This window comes from Ambystoma mexicanum, chromosome 2p, assembly GCF_040938575.1.
Source record: "Ambystoma mexicanum isolate Mex_15411 chromosome 2p, UKY_AmexF1_1, whole genome shotgun sequence".
Classification (NCBI taxonomy): Eukaryota; Metazoa; Chordata; class Amphibia; order Caudata; family Ambystomatidae; genus Ambystoma; species Ambystoma mexicanum.
In genome coordinates this window covers 9,542,561-9,548,560 of record NC_090923.1, presented here as the reverse complement: position 1 = coordinate 9,548,560, position 6,000 = coordinate 9,542,561, and the positions used below count along the sequence as shown (strand labels likewise).

The 6,000-nt window shown below is 55.2% G+C and overlaps 1 protein-coding gene across 2 annotated transcripts in view; it reads left to right on the top strand.

Annotated features, from left to right (window-relative positions):
- The first annotated feature begins 258 nt into the window (after positions 1–258).
- LOC138566136 (zinc finger protein 850-like) overlaps positions 259–6,000 on the top strand; it is a 317,241-nt gene continuing 311,499 nt past the window's right edge. Inside the window, exons 1-2 of one of the 2 annotated variants that reach the window (XM_069643141.1) lie at positions 259–1,062; positions 3,472–3,537. The gene's annotated coding sequence lies outside the window, so the exon portion shown is untranslated. The remainder of the gene's footprint in view (positions 1,063–3,471; positions 3,538–6,000) is intronic. The other variant, XR_011301846.1, reaches the window with a different exon arrangement.

Below are 6,000 nucleotides of genomic sequence, written 5' to 3'. Positions count from 1 at the left end.
TAGATCCTCACTATCCCATTACTGCCATGCTCAGTAGTTCTGTATCTCAGCATGAAAGGCGCTTCCGGCTTCCTCTGGTAGATGGGGCTCCTTATGCGCATGCTCAATGCAATCCAGTCTCCTTCAAGATCCCGTCTGCGCATACTCTGAAGATCAGTATCTCACACCATACGAGTAGGTCCTTACTGCGCATGCTCATAGTAGTGTCCCTTTTCTGCACATGCCCCCTCTAGTATCTGGAGATCAGTGTCTCAGCTGTGAGTCTATCAGCTCTACAGGCCCTTCCACTGATGAGGACTGACAGCTCAGTCATCATCAGTCACTCTGGGAGGCTCTGCAGCCACCCCCTCACTGATGAGGACTGACAGCTCATACTCAGTCACTCTGGGAGGCTCTGCAGCCCCCCCCCACTGATGAGGACTGACAGCTCATACTCAGTCACTCTGGGAGGCTCTGCAGCCCCCCCCCCACTGATGAGGACTGACAGCTCATACTCAATCACACTGGGAGGCTCTGCAGCCCCCCCCCCCTCCAGTGATGAGGACTGACAGCTCATCCTCAGTCACTCTGGGATGTTCTGCAGCCCTTCTCCACTGATGAGGACTGACAGCTCAGCCAGCCTCAGTCACTCTGGCAGGCTCTGCAGCCCCTCCACTGATGAGGACTGACAGCTCAGTCATCCTCAGTCACTCTGGGAGGCACTACAGCCGGCTTCACTGATGAGGACTGACAGCCCAGCCATCCACAGTCACTCTGGGACGCTCCACTGATGAGGACTGACAGCTCAGGCATCCTCAGTCACTCTGGGAGGCTCTACAGCCGGCTCCACTGATGAGGACTGACAGCTCAGGCATCCTCAGTCACTCTGGGAGGCTCTACAGCTCCACTGATGAGGACTGACAGCCCAGCCATCCTCAGTCTCTCTGGGAGGTTCTGAGCGGTGGGGGTCGCGTTCCTGGCACCCTCCCTGTCTCCTGCTCGTTTACATCTCAAATCCCATATTTTGGAATGGAAGACGCCCCCCAAAGGATGAAGCACTAATAATGGCATAATTTCCTGCAGGTGAGTGACCTGCAGCTGCTCCACTCTCTTGCAGTGAGAAGAGTCTTTTGAGGGGAAATGACGGGCAGGGGGCTGCCTAACCTTCCATTAAGCCTTTCTCCTGTGTATGGGATGGAGGGGCAGGGGATGCTGGGGGGGGTTTGGGAGGGGGCTGCTTAAACTTCCATTAAGCCATTCTCCTGTGCATGGGATGGAGAGGCGGGTGATGCTGGGGGTGGTGGGAGGGGGCTGCCTAAACTTCCATTAAGCCTTTCTCCTGTGCATGGGATGGAGGGTGGGTGATGCTGGTGGGGCGGGGAGGGGGCTGCCTAACCTTCCATTAAGCTTTTCTCCTGTGTATGGGAAGAGGGACGGCAAGGGGGCTGCCTAACCTTCCATTAAGCCTTTCTCCTGTGCATGGGATGGAGGGTGGGTGATGCTGGTGGGGCGGGGAGGGGGCTGCCTAACCTTCCATTAAGCTTTTCTCCTGTGTCTGGGATGTGGGGCTGGTTATGATGGTGGGGGTGGGGAGGGGGCTGCCTAACCTCCCATTAAGCCTTTCTCCTGTGTATGGGATGAGGGTGGGGGTGATGCTTTTGGAGCGGGGAGGGGGCTGCCTAACCTTCTATTAATCCTTTCTCCTGTGTATGGGATGGAGAGCGGGTTATGCTGGTGGGGCGGGGAGGGGGCTGCCTAACCTTCCATTAATCCTTTCTCCTGTGTATGGGATGGGGGTGGGTTATGATGATGGGGCGGGGAGGGGGCTGCCTATCTTTCCATTAATCCTTTCTCCTGTGTATGGGCTGGAGAGCGGGTTATGCTGGTGGGGCGGGGAGGGGGCTGCCTAACCTTCCATTAATCCTTTCTCCTGTGTATGGGATGTGGGGCGGGTGATGCTGGTGGGGCAGGGAGGGGGCTGCCTAACCTTCCATTAAGCCTTTCTCCTGTGTATGGGATGTGGTGCGGGTGATGCTGGTGGGGCGGGGAGGGAGCTGCCTAACCTTTCATTAAGCCTTTCTCCTGTATATGTGATGGAGGGCGAGTGATGCTGTTGGGGCGGGGAGGGGGCTGCCTAACCTTCCATTAAGCCTTTCTCCTGTGTATGGGATGTGGGGCGGGTGATGCTGGTGGGGCGGGGAGGGTGCTGCCTAACCTTCCATTAAGCCTTTCTCCTGTGTATGGGATGGGGGGTGGGTGATGATGGTGGGGCGGGGTGGGGGCTGCCTAACCTTCCATTAAGCCTTTCTCCTGTGTATGGGAGGGGGGCGGGTGATGCTGGTGGGGTGGGGAGGGGGCTGCCTAACCTTCCATTAAACCTTTCTCCTGTTTATGGGATGGGGGTCGTGGAGGGGGCTGTCTAACCTTCTATTAAGCCTTTCTCCTGTGTTTGGGATGGAGGGGTGGTGATGCTGGTGGGGGCGGGGAGGGGGCTGCCTAACCTTCCATTAAGCCTTTCTCCTGTGTATGGGATGCGGGTCGTGGAGGGGGCTGCATAACCTTCCATTAAGCCTTTCTCCTGTGTATGGGATGTGGGGCGGGTGATGCTGGTGGGGCAGGGAGGGGGCTGCCTAACCTTCCATTAAGCCTTTCTCCTGTGTATGGGATGTGGGGCGGGTGATGCTGGTGGGGCGGGGAGGGAGCTGCCTAACCTTTCATTAAGCCTTTCTCCTGTATATGTGATGGAGGGCGAGTGATGCTGTTGGGGCGGGGAGGGGGCTGCCTAACCTTCCATTAAGCCTTTCTCCTGTGTATGGGATGTGGGGCGGGTGATGCTGGTGGGGCGGGGAGGGTGCTGCCTAACCTTCCATTAAGCCTTTCTCCTGTGTATGGGATGGGGGGTGGGTGATGATGGTGGGGCGGGGTGGGGGCTGCCTAACCTTCCATTAAGCCTTTCTCCTGTGTATGGGAGGGGGGCGGGTGATGCTGGTGGGGTGGGGAGGGGGCTGCCTAACCTTCCATTAAACCTTTCTCCTGTTTATGGGATGGGGGTCGTGGAGGGGGCTGTCTAACCTTCTATTAAGCCTTTCTCCTGTGTTTGGGATGGAGGGGGGGTGATGCTGGTGGGGGCGGGGAGGGGGCTGCCTAACCTTCCATTAAGCCTTTCTCCTGTGTTTGGGATGGAGGGGGGTGATGCTGGTGGGGGCGGGGAGGGGGCTGCCTAACCTTCCATTAAGCCTTTCTCCTGTGCATGGGATGGGGGGCGGGTGATGCTGGTGGAGGCGGGGGAGGGGGCTGCCTAACCTTCCATTAAGCCTTTCTCCTTTGTATGGGATGGGGGCGGATGATGATGGTGGGGGCGGGAGTTGGGGTTTCTTCTTTTGGACACTTACATTATATGCATTTTCTCTGGATGTGATGTAAATGCTGGAAGTATTTAATTGAGATCATTCTTATTCTAGATTAATCATATGATAATGCTTTGTTTTCCAGGCCTGAGAATACATAATCGATGTTTGGTCGTGTTCAGCAAAAAGTTAGGAGAAAAGGCTACACAAGGTAAATAAGTGCTGTGATATATGTTTGCCTCTCTGCACACGTTGTTCTCTGCTGCTGTCCCCTGACTTGCGCACCCGTGCCCCCCCACCCCCCTTTTGCTTTCTCTACTCTTTTTCCTCGTGCTGAGGGGTGGAGTAAGAACTCGCCCCATGTTGTGCAGAGCAAAGAGCGAAGGCGAGCAATCCCAATACCCCAACTGGGTATTTGAATGAGGGCACACATTTGCGAAGCAGCAGCAGGAAATACCCCAAAATCTTGAGTGTACAGATGAAGAAAAGTCCAGAGTCGATATTGACAGTCGGCAGGAAGGCCGGATGCTGTTTGTCCCCATGACCGTGGAGGTTGGGAGGATAGTGGCCCCTGTGGTATATGCTGTCAGTGAAGAAGTCTTTTCCCACTGCAGAAGTCTGTGACGCCTGCAGGGAAAATCCAGGGGAATGCATCTTTTGAATTGTAACAGTGCTGCAGTGCTGAGAAAGGGCTCTCTGGTCGTAGAACAGCACTGTAGTGATGTGTACTACAGTCCTGGGTGTTGTGGGAGAAAAAAAGGGTTAACAGGCTGAAATTGGGAGGCCTTGGTGGCGTGCAGCCAATGGTGCCCTGTGTGTCAGCATTACAGTGAAGTTGGAATGCAAGCAACGGGCCCGGTGCCATTGTCCCTTTGTCAAGTTGGTTGGAGAAGAGCTGTGGAAGAAAGGCCTTTTCAGAACGTGCATCAGTGTGGGCACACACGGAAGAGTTTACCTTGTTCAGTTTATAGGAACAATAAAGTGAAGTCCGAACGTTGGGACCGAAGGTTACGGTCCACACAGAGATATGCCTCTGCCTGGGAGGATTGTGTGAAGCAGTGGCAGGCCCAGACAGGAGGTTGCGGCCCACACAGAGATATGCCTGTGCCTGGGAGGAATGTGTGAAGAAGTGGCAGGCCCAGACAGAAGGTTGTGGCCCACACGGAGATATGCCTCTGCCTGGGAGAAATGTGTGATGCAGTGGCAGGCCCAGACAGAAGGTTGTGGCCCACAAGGAGAAGGTTGTGGCCCATCCTAGGGAAGAGGGCAGGAGCCCTTTCCCCATCGTCGGATACCGCAACAGCTGGTAAGCTGCAACGAAGGCCTGCCTGGCCTTGTCCTACTTCCTGCCTGACCCCCGCATGCCGGGCGCATCGCGGCGCCACAACGAGGCTAAGCCTCGCTTATCCACGCCACTACATCCGCCGGCAGGCGGATCTGCCGGCGGCCCTTACGAAGGCCATACAAAGGCCTGTTGAGAGCCTGTTCGGAGCCACAGGAGCCAGGGGCCAGGAACTCTGCCCTTACCGCTCCAGCCGCAGCAGCACACCACGGAGGAGGGGCAGGAGCACTAGCCTCCTGAGCCGAGGAGCATCTCCAGCTACACACGGTTCGGCCGTGCGTCAGATCACCCTGCCTCACCGATTTCCCTCAAGGGCGAGGGTTGCCATCTTATCTCAGTCAGGTATGGCCATCGTGCATATTCATTGATCTCCAGTTGCTCGTCGATTGCTAAAGCGCAACGCTTCTTGGAATCGACTGACTCCGTCAGACTCTTCCGCCTGGCCCAGCAATGGCGGGCGCATCGCGGCACCAGAGCGAGGCTCTGGCCGCACGAATCAGCTGTTGACCTCCCCATTCATAATCATCCCCTCCGCCGGCAGGCGGAACGCCGGCCTCTCAACAAAGGCCCGCACTAAGGCCCCTGTTTGCCCCCTGTTCGCCTCCGGAGCCTTGGAGCCAGTGTCTATTTGGACCTCTAATCCATTGTGAGTAGAGGGGTTACCCTCAGTCTACACTATTGTGCTTTCTGGTATGTCTTCTGCTACTCCGCAATCACAAACATTTAAACTCGGTTTTTCTTCACCCTCGATAACTGTTTGCTACATACACTTATGCCTCCAACTCTGTTGCCTCTTTGCGTTACTGCCACCTCTCAATAGTACAGTCACTTTCTGCCCCTAATGTGGTATGTCTCATGACTGCTACTGGCTGTGCCCTTTGGTCGTTAACCAACCACTGCTATTGTGTTGTGCCTTATGGTCGTTAACTGACCACTGCAATTGTGTTGTGCCTTATGGTCGTTAACTGACCACTGCAATTGTGTTGTGCCTTATGGTCGTTAACTGACCACTGCAATTGTGTTGTGCCTTATGGTCATTAACTGACCACTGCAATTGTGCTGTGCCTTATGGTCGTTAACTGACCACTGCAATTGTGTTGTGCCTTATGGTCATTAACTGACCACTGCAATTGTGTTGTGCCTTATGGTCGTTAACTGACCACTGCAATTGTGTTGTCCCTTATGGTCACTAACTGACCACTGCAATTGTGTTGTGCCTTATGGTCACTAACTGACCACTGCAACTGTGTTGTGCCCCTGGTCACTAACAGACTAGTGCTACTGTGTAAATGTCATATGGTCGCCCTCGCATTCCTTACCAGACTTCGCGCG